Here is a 19,290-nt window from a genome sequence, read left to right as displayed (position 1 = left end):
TGGTTTTCATTTCCATTATTTTTCCATATTTTTGCTCCTATAGGTCTCCCCTGTTGTTTCTCTCCTCCTGTGCATTTGTTATTTTGAAAGCAGCCACACAGCTATATATAAGCTTCCCGGTTTTGGCTGTCTCATCACTCCCCCTCTATAAATTATTTTGGTTTGCTGGAATGTGCATAATCTGAAGCGCCATGACTAATATGGCTGTTTGTTCATTTACCAGGATCTTTAAAATAGCATCCAAACAGTTATTAAAGAGTCCACATCACAGCAAAGAATCACAATGTTTCTGGTCCATGCAGAACCCTTTAATCAGGCATATAACAGGATGTACAGGGACATCATTTTCTGTCTGCCACACTCATAATCCACACTTTGCGTCTTCCATAATAATGGTATTTAATAGTTTACTCAGTGTTTTTTCATTAACTATTCAGAGGGCTGTATATTTAGTTTGTTTTTGATATTGAGACACTTTTACTGCATGTACTACTTTCTCATTTGCTACAGTCACTCTGTATCATAATGTGTTGATAATCTTAGCTCTCTGCACATTATTATTAGCCCTTTACCCAGAAATTCCCTAAAGGTGGTCATCTTGTGCAATTAAGCATGATTTCTACTCATTTGCTATGTTTGTACATAAATATTCCTTTTATGCCATTTCCATTTGTTCTATTAGTCTTTATATTATTCACTCAACACACTTAAATTCATATCACATCTCTGAGCTAAAACCATAAATTCTCCTCTTCTACAATTTTTTAATTTCACCCTTGTCAGACAAATCTGATCTCTTTTAATGAGGAGGTTAGTGAAACCTTAGATAAAGGAGTGGCTGTGGACGTAGTATACTTGGATTTTGCAAAGGCGTTTGACACAGATGCCCACACACGGCTAATGTGTAAGGTAAAGTCTACAGGCCTGGAATAATCAGTTTTTAAATTGATAGAAAACTGGCTAAAAGTGGTCTAAGGTTATTGGTGGTGTACTGAACAAAGGTTCAGTGCTGGGACCCTTACTTTTTATTATATTTATAAATGATATAGGGTCTGGGATTAAAAGTACCATTTAAATCTTTGCAGATGACACCAACCTATGCAGTCGAATAACATCCTTACAGGATTTCTCCAACTTACAAGCCCACCTCAATGCACTGTTTGACTGGGCAACTATGGCAAATGAGGTTTAATGTTGATAAATGTAAAGTTATGCACTTGGGGGCTAAGAATATGCATGCACCCAATGTCAGCAGCGGTTTCCAAAGTGAGCAAAATCCTTTCTTGTAAAAAGAGAGGTATAGACTTCAGAGAGAGGGATAGGTTTACTGATATGAAAAAGGTCCCTACATCTCAAAGCAAAGGTTTGAATTTTCAGTAGGTCACAATATATGCCAAAATCTTTCTCACAAGCTGAGGGGATAGCATTAAGTGAAATAGAAACCTATTTACGTAAAGAAAACAATCCTATTCAGTGTGGGCAACTGCTGATCCTGTGTCTATGTAGCCAGCTGATTTGCTGATTCCTCCTATTGACACTATTCCTCCTATTGACACCAACAATGGGGTATAATACATACTATTGACACCAACAATGCGGCACTATTTCTCCCACTGACACCAACAATGGGGCACTATTTCTCCCACTGACACCACCAATGGGACACTATTCCTCCCACTGATAACAGCGATGAGGCACTATTCCTCCCACTGATGCCAGAACAATGTTTACTCCCAATGGCCACAGTCTGGCCCCTCTAAAGTCTGAAGGACAATAAACTGGCCCTTTGTTTAGAAAGTTTGGAGACCCCTGACATAATTGCCTCTTTACTGTCTAGTCACAGGTTGGAGTTGAAAATATGACCCAGATGTATTGCCTAACTGCAGACTAGTCAAGTCTTTAGCATAGCTGTACTGTCTGGCAGGGTTATGTAATTCTAAAGATGAAATGAACATAATTACAAATACTTTAGCAGTTAAAACCACCTTTTGTATACATCTTAACTGTGTGTATGGCTATTTCTCAAAGAAAAATATACAGGTACTCGGTGTTGCAGAAAAAAAAAAAAATTATATATATATATATATATATATACATACATTTTCAGTGTAAAACAAAGATGTCCCAAGAGTAATTTGCTGTTTTAACATTTTTTATGAGCCTATTCTATTATAAATGATTAGCAGAACTGTTTGAGATAAAACATAATAATATTTCTAAGGGCTTTGAACATCCTTTGGAATACAAAACGTGCAGTGGTTGATTTACTAATGGCAAATAGACTACTCACTTTGCAAGGGGATTTTACTTTGCAAAGATAATGTTCCCTTAGATTCGAGAATGAGGTGAAATTCAACTGACCTCCATCATTAAATCACGTGCAAGCAAAAATACTGTTTTGTTTTTTTATTATTTACTTTTGCATGTGATTATGTATTCTTTGAAAAGTGAATTTTCCCCACATTCACTAAGATAATGCAAAATTCCCTTCCAAAGTGAAAATTCCCTTTAAAGTAAATAGCCTTTTTACCTATAGCAAAATCAACCACATTTTGTGCTACATGTAAATCAAGAGTTAATATCCAATTTGCTGTAATTTGCCACAGAATTGCTAAATAGGAAAAATAAATTAATGCCTGGCACTCGTTACACAGGGAAAATAAATATACAAACTATATACAAATGGGAATAAAATAACCAGAACAAAAAAAATGCTCTTAAGATTTGCTGTGTAGCCACTTGCTGGAAACAGACGGGTTGATTTACCAAAGGCAAATAGACTGCACTTTGCAAAATGCAGTTGCACTCTGCAAGAGTGGTTGCTCCAGAGCTTAGTAAATGAGCAAAGATTTGATGAGTTCCATCATCCAATCATGTGCAAGCAAAAATGCAGTTTTTTTTTTTTTTTTTCCTTGCACGTGGTTGTGTATTCTTTGCAAAGTGAACCTTTACCTCAGAGTTTGTATATAATGTAATGAGTCACGCGCTGTCAGAGGAAATATCTAGATTAAATAAATATTTCCCAGATGCTGCATATACCGTTACTGAAAACCATACAGTAAAGGAACTTGTAGTGAGGGTTGGGGGTACAGCGCTTTTGGGAGGTAATGAAGCTAAATAAAGTGTTACAGTGGAGTTCCAATAAAAAAATATATAAAATGTGACAAAATTAAATTACATTAAACTGTGTATCTCATTTATGTGTCAATATCTAGTGTAAAGTGCATGAGTGTGTTCAATCATTGACGTAAATCATAAATGAAATAGCGTTCGATACAACGTGCACGATTATAAATAAATTGGTAAAAAGATACTATACGTAATCTTATACGATCAATATATTCAGGTGATAAATAAAGTGCTCAGTGCCATAGGTAATCCATTAATTCCAATAACGGCAAGGTAAGGTATTAAGTGCATTCAATAGTGATGTGCATATTTTCACAGTCCTTTACAATAATGCAGGTGACTCAAAAAACAAAATTAAAAGGTGGGGAGAGTGAGATGTACTCCAATAATGTGTCCAGATAGGGTTAATCTCATCTAGGGATTGTTTGTTTCATTTCAAATCCATTGTGGTGGTGTATAGAGCCAAAAAGATTATAATTGTGTCGATGTCCCAATATTTATGGACCTGACTGTATATATATATATATATATATACACACATATATACCATATATATACAGTATATATATAAAGTACAGTAAAACTGCAGGAAAGGGCACTGGGGGGCAAACTAATGTCAATTTATTTTATTTTGTAATGTAATCAGTGTGTTTGTGTGTTTTACTATTTGAATTTGCCGCCGGTTCCACCCCCCTGAGAGCGTCACGTCGCAGGAGACTGAAACCGGGCTCACAGCATCGGGCGGAAGATCCGACCGGTGTATGTTGCAGGGACACATTGTAGGATCCCGGGGACAAGGTAAGTAATCTCTACCAGGATCCAGCGATGCTCCCTGGCGGTACCCCGAGTGTGGCTGGGGGTTACCGCTAATGGCACTGAAATTCCACCCCAAGCCACACTCGGGAATACCGCCAGGGAGGTTAAATCCTGGTGCAGTCTGGACATCTGTGGACATAGAAGACCAGAGCGCAGCTCCCTCTGTGGCTGCTACACCAGAGCCGCTGCAGCCAGGCACTATGGACAGCGGAAGAACCGCTGTGGTGGGACACAGAAGACACCGCCAGATGATGTGCTCACACTGTCAGGACATGTTCAGCTCCAAGGGCTGTCAGGAAATGCATTTCGAAGGCTAGGACCCTCCTCCTTCCTCAGTCTCCTCAGAGTCAGTGTGTATGCACATCATTCGGCAGTGTCTTCTGTGTCCCACAGTGCCTGTTTTACCCCTGTATATAGTGAGTGGCTGCAGCTATGGAGAGAGCAGTGCTCTGGTCATCCCTCTCCACCAATGTCCGTACTGAACATTGATTTAACCCATTGGAGAGGCTTGGACCCTCCTCCTTCCTCAGTCTCCTCAGTGACAGTGTGTAAGCACATCATTCGGCGGTGCCTTCTGTGTCCCACAGTGGCTGTTCTACCCCTGTATATAGTTAGTGGCTGCAGCTATGGAGGGAGCAGTGCTCTGGTCTTCCATCTCCACCGATGTCCATACTGAACATTTATTTAACCCATTGGAGCTGGCGCTTCCCGGCCCTTTAAGGGGTTTAGGATGCCGGGAGGCAGGGCAGGGTTTATGATCATGTGACCATCTTAAAATGGCTGTCACGGTTGTCACATAATTGGAAAGCTCCCGATCGCTGCTTACTGGCTTTCCGTTAGCTGCTGGTAACTGTGCCAGGAGCAGGGCGCATACTCTAGGCACAGCTGTATTTTCACTAATGCACGCATATTTGCGGCCACTTAGTGCCAAGGCACACCTGTCGAAAGGCCGCATAATTGCGTGCTGCCGGCGCCAAGAGGTTAAGAGCCACGCTTTTATCTACTCTTGTTTGTAAAAGCAACTTTTACCTTTTTTGATCTCTAAAATAAACTCTCTTACTACATTATGGTCGGCTTGGCGCCCTTCTCTCTTTTCTTTTCTGTTCACAGCATTGCTCTGCTGTTAAAAGAAAGCCTTTGGCCTTCAACTACAGCTCTGGATACCAGGTAATGAGCACTTAGTCAATTTACTACTGCTAATTTTTTATCGCAAACTATAAATGGACCTTTCAGAGAAGTACATAATTACTCAGTTACAGAGGATTACATGTAAATTTTGAACATAAATGCAAATATATCAGGACAATTGCTGCTCTTGGCGTTTGGGTAAAGTTTCTTTAGGCATAAATTATATACAACGCTTTTTATTCTAGTGATTCCTTAAATGACATTTCAAGAAACATTATTTTCAACACTATAATTATAACAATAGCTAGCTGAACACAGCACACTATACACTAACAATTACACCCCTAGATACTATACTAATCATTTGGTCACTTCAGGTTAAAATTATTACCACTTGCAATATACTTCATTAGAATACTATCATTCAAACTAAAAACTAATCAGAAAGAAATGGTTTAAATAACCCTCAATTATCTTTCTCAAACAGGGCTGCAAATCAGCCCAGTTTACAATATTACAGCAGTTCTTTTAATGTTTCAATCAATATGAAAATTAGCTTTTAATTTGTTCAAACAGGTAAAAGGGGGGGTAAGGTGAGTTCTCAAGAGAACATGTCAAACAAGTACATTGTTACCATAATAGAATATTATTTTTCTTTTCTCTTCATGATTCCCTGTAAAGTGAAGACATATTCAAGCAAAATGAAAGTGAATTTTCATATTCATTCAAACATTTACAAAAGCGTGTGTATTAAAATGTTTAAGTTGCACCTTATTGGTGTCACACATCTTTTTCAAGTTAAGATGGAGATTATTAGTGATCTGTGTTTATTAACATAAATTCTTTAGATAAGTGATTCAAGCTGTCAGGTTAAAAATCAACTTAAATTGGGGTGATTTGCAAATTTTGACAGGCCCAAAAGTCCTTATCAGTTTAAACAATTCTGCACTAGAACATTTATTTTGCTTTTTGCACATATGAAAAAATCAGCATTTTTGGCTATAAAATTACTTAAAGCTCCCTGAACATTATATATTTTCTGAAAACAGAGGACCTGTAGAATAAAAAATACATAATATTTCCGAACTATCAATTAAATGCACATTTTCATGAAAAAAATGTAATAAAGTGAATTTAAGTGCAAATACACAATATAATACCTATTTTTTGGTAAAATATAAAAAATGATGTTGTGTCAAATAAATATCAAGATTCTCCTACCTCACTCAAACAGCAGAAGTACCCCCTTGGAAGGCGAGATGGACTGGGCACAAAATAAGAAGGTGATAGAACCGGGAGGTGGAGAATCGACAGTGCCCTTGACGATATTTCACTGTATGGAAGCAGGAAGACTTAGGCCTTACACCCAGCTGCGAACGCAGGTAGTTGGAAACCAGTTTACATACTGGCAATATTTTAGACTTCATAGCTATGTTGGGAGCCCGATCAATCGGTCAAATTTTTCAAGACAATTGACACAATTTGAGGTCATGTGTCTTGAGGGTAAGCCGGTCGAGAAATTAACATCTAAAATGTATGATCGGATACAAACGCAGGTTTTGGATCTGGGCTCTAAATATAAGGTGGAGTGGGAATTAGCATTACAAACCTCATTCTCTGACACCCAGTGGTCTAATGCTTGTACCTTGGCGCACCAATGCTCGATAAGTTCAAATATACAAGAGACGGCATATAAAATTTTGACAATGTGGTATTATACACCTGTTAAGCTACATGCGTGGTTTCCGGAAATATCAGATTTGTGTTGGAGATGTGGCGAGGAGCGGGGCACAATGGTACATATATGGTGGAGCTGTATTAACATACAAAAATTTTGGAAAGAAGTGTCGAGGCAGATCCAATTAATAATTAATATTCCGGTCGATCTTACCCCTGAATGTTGCCTTTTGAATATAATAGGTCGGCCACTTAGCGAGAATAAAAAGTCGTTGGTAAGGCATATGTTGAATGCTGCGAAATCTATTATTCCTAAATATTGGAAGTCGACTAGAATACCTATTTTGAGGGAATGGGTGGGAGTGGTGAATTCAATTTATGACTTAGAGGAATTGGTAGCGGTAGCTAGGGAGAATACAAGAGGGTTTAAAAAGCTATGGGAACCATGGATCCACTTTAGGTCGTTAGATGCATATAAGAGCTTACAAGGGGATGGATTAGACCTGGCAGTTTAGGGGTGTTATTTAATTTTTTTTTTTTTTGATGTTGTATATGAATTATTTGAGTATTGTGAGTTTTGATGTTTTTTTTTTTTCTTCTTTATGTATGTATTGACTATTAATCAATAAAAATTAAGTGAAAAAAAAAAAAGAAGTACCGAACTCACCCCCCCGTTTTTCATTATCTACTTCCTTCTTCCTTCATCATCATATCCTGAGTCCTTGGGATGGGCCAACATTTACTATCCTTCTTTTATGATAGTATTAATCTGTTTTATTTACTTACACTAACTTTCAATTTACTCTGTATTTGCAACTGTTTATACGCTATCCTTTGTTGGCTACATTACCATAGTCTATAATTCACCCTTATACTCGGATTACAAATACTGTAAATCAATACCATGTTTTATTTTTCGCTTAAATAAAAAATGTATTAAACAAAAAAAAAAAAGTAAATATATATCAAGCATGTCAAATCCTAAAATTTGGTGCACCAGTGATATTGTGAAATACTATTGTACCCAAAAATTTCCATAGGCGACATTTTAAAAGTCTTTACAGCTCATCAATTTAGAGTTAAATATGAGTTCTTATGCTAGACTTATTGCTCTCACTCCAACACCTTATTTGCGCGGTGTGATCATGGTTTACATTAACGTGCACACCCTGTGCTGTGTTTGCATTTGTGGGTGTGTGCAGGGAAGTGAGGGTATTACTTCTACTTAATTTTTTTAATATACTGTATTTTATTATAATTTTATTTATTTATTTTACTTTTAATTTTTTTTTTTTAACTTTATTGCTATCACATGGGGTAACAAACTCTCATGTTATACCTTTGGGCAGGTGACAGGTACTCTTTATGGAGACATTGGGGGTCTTATAGCCCCAATATCTGCACTGCAATGCAAAGCATCTAACCGAGCAGAGATCTGCCCGATCAGATGCTTCCCTGGCTATATCAGCCAGGGAATGACAACTTTGAGATTGAAAGGGACAAAATCTTTGTTGCTTCTCATTTCATTCGGAGCAGAGAAGATTAAAAGGACGGATGTTCTGCAGTTTCCTCCAGCCCACCATTTTGAAGCCCTTTGATTGGGTCCCCGACTCCTGGTAAGATCAGAACAGCCCAAGAATCATAGAGCAGGGGGTTCAGTGGAGGGGATTGTGCCACCGACCATGTGAAAGAGTTCGGCTGCTATACAGCTGCTGGATCACTATCACTTTAGAGCTAGGAGCTGGCTGAGGAAAACAGGCACAAGCTGATGGCTGCTATTGATGCCTTCAGATTGTGCTTAAAGCATACCTAAAGGCAAAACTTATTTTGCCTTTAGTTAAAAACATTTTTCAAAGATGAATAAGAAAGTCAGGCACTAGCACACAACCTCAGCTCCTCAAAACAAATCGACATAAACCACATAGATGAAATATGTGCTATACATAAATCCATAAAAAAACAATTGGCAAAAAGAAAAAGAATAAAACCAACAGTAATGGGGTACGCTTAATTACACGATACTCTGGTCAACATGACCAAGTACGGTCAATTCTCAAGAAGCTTTGGTACCTCTTAGAGGCAGATGAAAAGGTATCTAGATTTATTGATGCCCGTCCCCAGATAACTTTTAAAAGGTCTTGCTCATTAAGGGATCAATTGGTTCATAGTCATTATGCTCCTTCAATCAAATGTAAAAAAACACCTACAGGCACATATTCCTGCAGAAAATGCAACTTCTGCAGATATCTGCCTAATTTGAGTGAAATTATCCTTCCTAATGGAAAATTATATAGACCGAATTTTTATGCAAACTGTCAAACAGTGGGAATTGTCTATATAATGTATTGCAGTTGTAAAGCCTTCTATATATGCAAAACAAAAAGGCCCTTTTTCAATCTAATTCGTGACCATGTTAAACTTGTCAAGAACAAAAAGTTCGAAAGTCCCATTAGTCGACATATGGGTTTATACCATGGCTTCGACGATAGGATGATGACCTTCTTTGCTTTGGAACACATCCCACTCAATGAACGAGGTGGAAGTGTAGATAGAAATTTATTGCAACGTGAAAAAAAAGTGGATATTTAATTTATCAGCTACTCAGTACCCTGGCATAAATGAATCCATTAGTTTCAAGCCCTTTCTTGGCTAGGCAATGTCAATTGTATTTATTGCGGGTCCAGCACAGTATTTCTGGTGCTGGCCAGCACTTTGGATTTTGAATCTTTGCTACAAAGTCCTTCTCGTTTTGATGCCTTTGATATATTGGCATATGTACACACCTTGTTAAAATGGCTTCACAGCAATCATATGTTTATTTTTCAGATGTAGTATATCTACCCCTTAAAGAACAAGATATTTTGTGGTTTGTCCATTGGGTATTATTCCTGACCCCTGCCGTCAGGTGGATGTGACTAGGAGTGGAAGACCCTCAGGTGAGCGTATTGGGGGACATTGGATCCGAGCCTAGTTTCCAGCCTCTGTTCTTGTTGCCCATATGGGCACCCGCGGTGCCCTACATTTATTTTCCAGGTAAATTGGTCCAGCCTGGTTAGTAGCAGCACCGCTTTCAAACTCCCAGGTGTTCTTTAATGGAGCCTCTCAAAACTTCTTTTTCTCTATTTCTCATTTTTATCACAACATCGATTTATTCATCAATTGGGTTAATCTTTTTCTTTGTGACCTATTGTGTCCTCAGATTTTCCCCATTATATAGGCATTGTGGGTATTTGTTTAAATCCTGCCTTCCTATAATGCTGTTAGTTCTATTTAGGATCCATTTCGGATTGTCTACTGTGATCCGTTCCCTCCTCTGCATACATTATGTCCGGACCGGATGTTGTTATCCCTGACCTTCCGGTTCCGGCGGAACCATGTGATGCGGTCGCGTCTTAATGACGCACTTCCTCTTCGGTCTCCATTGGACCACTGGGCGTACCTCGCTCTCACTCCCTCGGTGACGTCAGACGCCGAGGGAGTGGAGAGGGTGTATAAATGCCGGCGCAGTACGGTCAGTATTACACTAGACCACCGGGGAACGACATATGAACTTCGAGACCACTTGCGGTAAATGAAACCTTTCGAACCTTACTTCTTTCCATATTTTTGATATATTAGATGCTGACTATGCCCTTCTATGCCTCTCTTTTCTCTTTCCTCCCGTGCAGTCTCCTTCATTTGAGCGCACTTTTGGAAAATCTGTTCAATTACAATGGCGGTGTACTTATGAATACTGCATGACAATTTATGTGCCCAGTTTGCTAACTTAGGGTAAGTATGTATACCCTTAAACTTGACAGACTTATATTGCGTTTGTCATCGTTATTTAATCAACAAACTTCATTTTTTCTTTAAGAGATACCTCCCATTTGGGGATATTAAGGGAACACTATTTTCCCTCCCTGCCCCTTGTTTTGACATTGGGGTACCCAGTGAACCAAGTGCACATTCATCATAAACTGGTGAATATATTAGCAATCCTTCAACCAGATATTTAGTCTCACATAATTGGATATATAGCAATCTTTGGTTGAATTGCATTTCCATGCTTTGGTCTCTTACTATTCCTACCCATTAATCCTAGCTTGGCTGTCACCCTCTCTATGGGTCAACTTTAAGAGGTTGGATGTCTCGGTTCCCCTCCCCTCCCTCTGTGCTCGCTTTGGTGGCGTCACTTGTGTTGCCTCCACCTCCGGCATAAGAAAGGGTTCAGGTTATTTTAAGGTACTTTTTCTTTGTATTATTGTTTTTCAAATATGTAAATTATTTGGGCATCCAATTTTAGGACCATTGAGATATGCCCTATGTACATACACATGCCATGTCTTTTATGTTTTTCCTTCTGTTATCTAGAAATGTTCACTCTCGAGAAATATCTATGAAAACTCCTGAAGAAGCTATTATGAAGATGGCGAAACATGTAGAGTTGATATTTTCGAGTGCATTTTCTTGATTTTATCATTTTATATTGATGTATTGTCTTGTCCTCACCTTCTATGTGTAATAAAATGTACAATTTTTGAGAATTCAGATTTTTCTCCATCATTTTGCACCGATAAAGTCCCACTTCGCCCCCTCTCATTGTAGTTACTTTAATTAAAGGGATGTGGTGCTTCCTACTTCATCTCTAGCAATATTTCTTTAAAACATAAAAAACAATTGATATGCAGGTAATGAAAAAGTCCATAGAAAATTGTGAATACTCCTTTTATAAGAATCTCCAATCTCCATCTTTTGATTATAAAGTGCATAAAATTCCTTCAATTAGTGCTCCACCACAGTGTGTACAAAATGCACACATACCAACCATACATGGTATATGCGCCTTGGATGTTTTTAGGGTATCACCTGTTTTCGCTCCTCAGATCACAGTTATGATAATCCACAAGTATACTGCCACATACAATTGCACCAACCACTGGCCCTCCGGATCTCCTTTTCTCATTCCCAACCACCGGGACCCAGAAAAAAAATGTAATTTCTGAGATAGTGTGATAAAGCTTATTAAAAGTTATAGAAAATATAAAGGCGGTTTTGCAATTACAGCACCAACATATACATCCTGTTTTTTTTGTCCTGCAGGCTGCTTGGTCTGAGCCAGCGTGCGTTCTATCAACCGGAAGTGCTGACCCGAACACGTCAGGAAGTGATGTCAACGATGGTGGGCAATCAGGGAGATGACATGGTGGTTGGAGATTCTTATAAAAGTACTATTCGCATTTTTCTATGGACTTTTTTCATTATCTGCATATCAATTGTTTTTTATGGATTGATGTATAGCACATAATATATCTATGTGGTTTATGTTGGATTTGTTTGGGGGAGCAGAGGTTGTGTGCTAGCGCCTGACTTCTTACTAACTTTTATTTTGAGGTGGGTATCCACTTAAAGGGGCAGCTTCACACGTTTGAATTATGTAGGTTTGCGCCTAATTTTACACACATTTTTTTACACAGTTAAAACGTTTGCCTATATTTCTACTTTAACCCTTCACTCTTTGGACAAATATACTGTGTCAAAAGAGCTGAAATAGTTAATCAATTCCTTTTCAGTGTCAGGGAAGACATGCCTATAGCATAGATGAAGTCTACATATACATATGAGCATGTGCAGACCGGCAACTGGCTGGGCAGATGTGCATGGATGTGGACAATGGCGCGTGCATGCGCATTCGTGCATACAGGCAAATGCCTGTCACTAATGCAGATGCCAAATGGGCTATTCAAACAGGCTACGAGAGGGGCTTATTGGTGTTTGGTCTGCAGCTTCTGTGTGTTCGTTCTTGATTCCTGTGTTTGACCTCTGATTCTGACCCGGCTTGCTCCTGACCTGCATTTGTCTGCTACCTGCCCTGACTTTGACTTGTCTCAGGATTCCACTTCTGCTTCCTGTTTTTGCCTGATCTACCTCCCGTTGCTGACTTGGCTTGTGACTCAACTAGCCTGCTGATGCTAGCTCATCTGCACATCCACCTGCTGACTGCTGCTGCCACACAGACTACTAAATTGATCACAGGCACTCATACCTCACCGTGCTCCTGTGGCCCCTGTCTCACTGCCAGTAGCTCCCGAGCTGCAGCTGTATGAGAGTCCATCCTCTTCACATTTGGTCACATCAATCAGGTATGTGACACTCAGTGACATCTAGGGGCTTCCCTATGCTGCTTTATATCTCTTAGAGCCATCCTTGTGCATTTTATGCCCTTTGTCAGCCAAACTGACGGGAGTATTAAAATACAGATAAAAGAAGTCTACAAGTATCTTTTATCTTCAGTCATTTAATCAGTTTTAAGTAGATGTAATCCCAATAACTAAAATCTTACATAAGCTTGAACATATTAAGGTAATTTAAAAAGTAATTTATATTATTTTTAAATCTGAAACTTTACTTAACCACTTTAAGACCGGAGGATTTTCCTGCTTAATGACCAGACCACTTTTTTCAACTCGGCGCTGCGGAATTTAACTGACAATTGCGCGGTCATGCAATGCTGTACCCAAACAAAATTGACATCCTTTTTTCCCCACAAACAGAGATTTCTTTTGGTGGTATTTGATCACCTCTAAGCTTTTTATTTTTTGTGATATTAATAAAAAAAAATAGCGAAAATTTTGCCAAAAATTGACATTTTCAAATTTGACAGTTAAAAAATATCCAATATATTCAATTTTTGTCATATATTTAGGCCAAAATGTATTTAGCTACATGTCTTTGACAAAATAATTCTCAATGAGCATATTTTTATTGGTTTGCGTAAAAGTTATAGCGTCTACAAACTATGGTGTATATACTGGAATTTACGCAACCTATCTCAATTCTAAATAGTGCTAAAATGGCAGGGCAGTAACAAAACCCCCCAAATTACAACTTTTTGGAAAGTAGACATCCTAAGGCATGTAGTGTTGAGCTCATTGAATATTTTTTTTTTTGTCACAGGTGTTTGAAAAATGACAAAAAAAAAATTGAAATGATATATTGCTCACGCATGCCATCAGCATATGTGTAATTACACCCCAAAATATATTCTGCTGTTTCTCCTGAGTGCAGGGATACTACATGTGTGAGACTTTTTGGGAGCCTAGCTGTGTACGGGACCCCGATAGCCAATAACCACCTTCAGAATTTCAAAGGGCGTAAATTTCTCATTGCACTTTCTCACTGCCTATCACGGTTTCGGAGGCCCTGAAATGTCAAGATAGCACAAAACCCCCCCAAATGACCCCATTTTAAAAAGTAGACACTCCAAGATATTTGCTGAGAGGCATGGTGAGTCCATGGAATATTTTGTATTTTGCTACAAGTTTTGGAAAAATTATTATTTTTTTTTTTTAAACACAAGTTGTCACTAAAACATAAATAGCTCACACATGACATGGGTATATGTGGAATGACACCCCAAAATACATTTTGCTGCTTCTCCTGAGTACAGGGATACCACATGTGTGAGACTTTTTGGAGCCTAGCTGTGTACGGGACCCTGAAAACCAATCACCACTTTCAGGTTCTCTAATGGCGTAAATTGTGCATTTCACCTCCGCACTACCTGTCACAGTTTTGGAGGCCCTAAAAATTCAAGATAGCACAAAACCCCCCCAAATGATGCCATTTTGCAAAGTAGACACTCCAATCTATTTGCTGAGAGGCATGGTGAGTCTATGGAATATTTTATGTTTTGCCACAAGTTCCTGGAAAATTATTCTTTTTTTTTTCTTTTTTTTCTTTTTTTACACTAAGTTGTCACTAAATGATATATTGCTCACACATGCCATGGGTATATGTGAAATGGCATCCCAAAATACATTCTGCTGCTTCTCCTGAGTACAGGGGTACCCCATGTGTGAGACTTTTTGGGAGCCTAGCTGTGTATGGGACCCTGAAAACCAATCATCACTTTCAGGTTTTCTAATGGCGTAAATTGTGCATTTCACCTCCGCACTACCTGTCACAGTTTCGGAGGCCCTAAAAATTCAAGATATCACAAACCCCCCCCCCCCCAAATGACCCCATTTTGCAAAGTAGACACTCCAAGCTATTTGCTGAGAGGCATGGTGAGTCCATGGAACATTTTATATCTAATGTTTTTCAGATCTCACTTTTTGTCACAAAGTTTAGGAAATTGAAAAAAGAGGAAAAAAATGCATTTTCTTTTTTTTTCTTCATCTTCCAAAATAAATGACAGCTGCAAAATACTCGCCATGCCTCTCAGAAAATAGCTTGGAGTGTCTACTTTGCAAAACGGGGTCATTTGGGGGGGGGGGGGTTGTGCTATCTTGGCATTTCATGGCCTTCAAAACTGTGATAGGTTGTAAGGAGTGAAATTAACAATTTACGCCCTTAGAAAGCCTGGTGGTGGCGATTGGTTTTCGGGGGTCCTGTACGTGGCTAGACTGCCAAAAAGTCTCACACATGGGGTATCCCTGTACTCAGGAGAAGCAGCAGAATGTAATGTGTGTCATTTCACATATACCCATGGCATGTGTGAGCAATATATCATTTACTGACAACTTAGTGTAAAAAAAAAAAAACAATAATAATAATTTTCCCGAAACTTGTGGCAAAACATAAAATATTTTATGGACTCATCATGCCTCTCAGCAAATAGCTTGGAGTGTCTACTTTGCAAAATGGGGTCATTTGGGGGGGGGGGGTTGTGCTATCTTGAAATTTCAGGGCCTCTAAAACTGTGACAGGTAGTGCGGAGGTAAAATAAGCAATTTACGCCTCTAGAAAACCTGAAGGTGGGGACTGGTTTTCGGGGTCCCGTACACAGTTAGGCTCCCAAAAAGTCTCACACATGTGGTATCCCTGTACTCAGGAGAAGCAGCAGAATGTATTTTGGGGTGTCATTTCACATATACCCATGACATGTGTGAGCAATATATCATTTAGTCACAACTTTGTGTAAAAAAACAAACAAAAAAAAAAAAAGAAATAATAATTTTTCCAAAACTTGTGGCAAAATATAAAATATTCCATGGACTCACCATGCCTCTCAACAAATAGCTTAGAGTGTCTACTTTGCAAAATGGGGTAAATGGGGGGGGGGGTGTGCTATCTTGATATCTCAGGGCCTCTGAAACTGTGACAGGTAGTGCAGAGGTAAAATAAGCAATTTACGCCAATTTACAACTTTGTGTAAAAAAAAAAACTAATTGTCATTTTCCTGAAACTTAGTGCAAAAAATAAAATACTCCATGGACTCAATATGCCTCTCAGCAAATAGCTTTGGGTGTCTACTTTCCAAAAAGGGGTCATTTGGGGGGTGTTTGAGCTGTCCTGGACTCCTGGCATTTTATGCTCAATTTTAGCCACACATCACCCACTCTTCTAACCACTTGAAGACCAAGCTTTTTCTGTGACTTTTTGTTTACATGAAAAACTATTTTTTTTTACTAGAAAATTACTTTAAATCCCCAAACATTATATATTTTTTTAAAAGCAGAGGCCCTACAGAACAAAATGGTGGATGTTGTAATTTTTTTTGTCACGCGGTATTTGCGCACAGATTTTCCAAATGCAATTTTTGCGAAAAAAAAACACTTGTTTTATATTAAATGCAGAAACACACTATATAATTCCTAATTGTTTGGTAAAATTTAAAAGATGATCTCATGCCGAGTACATAGACACCAAACATGGCATGCTTTAAAAATTGTGCACGCCCGTGCAGCGGCAACAAACTACGTACGGTTTTAAAAGCCTTTAAAAGTCTTTACAGGTTACCACTTTGGACTTACAGAGGAGGTCTACTGCAAGAATTACTGCCCTCAACCTGGCATTTGCGGCGATACCTCACATGCATGGTGCAAATTGCAGTTTACATATCAAATTGCAGTTTACATATGACACTAGACCAACGCTTTTTTTTTTTTTTTAAATCATTTTTATTGTTATCACAGTGAATTTAAATATCCCCTATGAAAGCAATCTGTAGTGACAGGTACTATTTTTAAAAAAAATTGGGGTCTTTTAGACTCTAGATTTTTCCTCTGACCTTAACGCATCTGAGCACACCAAAATTGGTGTGATAAAATGCTTTCCCAATTTCCCAATGGCGCTGATTATTTCTGGTGAAACAGAAGTCATGAAATGTTCGTAGCTTTCGGTATCTTAGGCCATAGAGATGATTGGAGCCATTCTCATCTCCAATCAGCTCTATGGTTAGATAACTGAACCACCGACTGCACTCTCGGGTTAACCTGTGGGACAGGAGAGCCCGAGAAAAAACGCGGAAGGCGGCGGGAGGGGGGTGAGTCCCCTCCCACTGCATGTAAAAGCAGTCTACCGGCCAATTATCCACTAGGATTGCTTTTACATGTAAGCCGACCACTGGCTGTAAAAAACGATACCAAGATGATGCCTAAATCTGCAGGCATCATCTTGATATAACCACTCAAAGTCCAGCAGCGTACCAGTACATTGCTGGTCCTTGTTTGGCATATAGTGTAGGTTTTTTTTTTTTCATGCAGTATGTGGGCTGAACAAAAAAAAAAAAGAGAACCTAACAGAAATCAGCACAAGAAAATTGTGTAGTATACACACCATTAACCGCCCAAACATCCAAACCCACTTATTTAATGGTGGGCATACTTGACAATATTCCACGTATACCTAAAGGTATTTTAACTGCAGTGGTGAAATCAACCTACCAAAGCGCTGCCATCAGAGGTATCCATATATGCTGAGCGCAAACGCTGTTTATTTCAGAATATATAAAATCAGTGTGGCAGCCAACGGGTACCTGAGAAACAGGTTAAAAGAGTGAAAAACAAAGTACAGTAGGAAGAGTAGAAGAACATAAAAATAACATAGACAACAACTATTTTTGGCTTTTTTATTTTATGTTTTTTTTGTAATTTTTATTATATGTTTTTATGTATTTTTTTTAACACTTTTACACTTTTTTTTTCTTCAACGTTAAAGTTCCAGGTTCCAGGTTAGGGTTTTTAAAATGATGATAGCCATCGAACATCTTTTGAGACCCTATGTAAATGTGCCCTAAACTGTGCCGTGCTGTACCCTACGCTAATAATCCACTAGTGTGTGGTAGCGACGGAAACAGTCACCGTGGCAGGACAGTCGGCACAATAATTTACTGGTGTCACGCCTAAATCCGTGCTTGCTGCAGACACGGCATCTTTTTTGGGGGTATCTTTGGGTAAGGGTACTCGGGAGGAATTCCTGAAAATGCCTCTCATGCAGCCGACTCACTGCATCTGGTTGGGGAAGTTGGGCAGGAGCACCAGCTGGATACAGAAGGGCTCTGATTATCTCTTCCTGGTAGTGAAAGAATTGAAATAGGTATACAGACACTTTTTTGTACCAGCGTCTGGCCTTACGGGCAATTAAGTACAGTCCCATCACCTGGTCGTTGAAGTCCACCCCTCCCATTTTACGGTTATAGTCGTGGACACAGAGGGACTTCTCAACAACAACACCGGTGACCGTAGTAATTTCGACTGCTGTGTCTGGGTGAATAACTGTATAGCCTGTGGCCCTGTCACACAGCTTGTACAGTTTGACCCCGTATCTGGCACGCTTGCTGGGGAGATACTGTTTTATAGCAAGGTGGCCAGTAAACTTTATCAGGGACTCGTCAACGCAGACATCTTGTTCGGGTGTAAACATGGCTGCAAACCGCTGATTGAAGTGGTCTACGAGGGGCCGAATTTTGTGGAGCCGATCATATTCAGGGTCTCCCCGAGGACGACAGAGTTCATTGTCGTTGAAATGCATGAACCAAAATCTTTGTTCGTATCGAGCCCTGGACATAGCAGCAGAGAACATGTGCATTTGATGAATTGGGTCAGTGGACCAATTTTATTCTTTTTGTAATGCCCAGGTTGAAGGATAGGCCCAGAAAGGTCTTAAAATCGGAAACCGTTATAGGATTCCAGGCGAATGGTCTGGCAAGGGGTGAATTTGGGTTGGCGGCGATGAATTGACGTGCATATAAATTTGATTTATCCACAATAGATCTGTAAATGTCTTCAGTGAAAAACAGCTCAAAAAAATTAAGGGGATTAAAACCAGCTGTTTCCACTCGAATTCTGGGTTGGGCAGTGAATGGGGGAAGTACGGCCGCTGTAGAATCTGTGGGCTGCCAACTAGGATATGCCAATGCTTCAGGGTGGACACTATGGGCTCTATGGGCATGTCTTTGAATACGCGATGGCTGCGGGCCACTACTCGTCCTAGCCACTGCACAAGCTTCAACTGCACTTATGGGACTCGCCACGTCACCAAGTCTTACTGCAGTGCTGGTTGTACTAGGTCCAGGGTGTACTAGGCCGCTCGTGCTTGCCAGATCACGAGTAGTGTGAGCGGCACTAGTACCAGCACTCTGCTGCATACGAGAATAATCCGGTTCTTGCATCTCAGCAACTCCAGAATGGGGTCGGGTATGCCTGACCTTAGCAGGGACCCATCCGTTGTCGGAGCTGTCTGTCAGGGAGCCGCTGCTTTCTACAGGTTCATATACTGACCGTGATTCTGCCAGTGAGGCTTCCCCATCGCTCTCATCTGACATGGTCAGTATAC

This window comes from Pelophylax lessonae (assembly GCF_965119305.1).
Source record: "Pelophylax lessonae genome assembly, chromosome: 6".
In the NCBI taxonomy this organism is placed as follows: domain Eukaryota; kingdom Metazoa; phylum Chordata; class Amphibia; order Anura; family Ranidae; genus Pelophylax; species Pelophylax lessonae.
The sequence above is the reverse complement of the archived record's forward strand: the minus strand, read 5'-3'. Positions refer to the sequence as shown.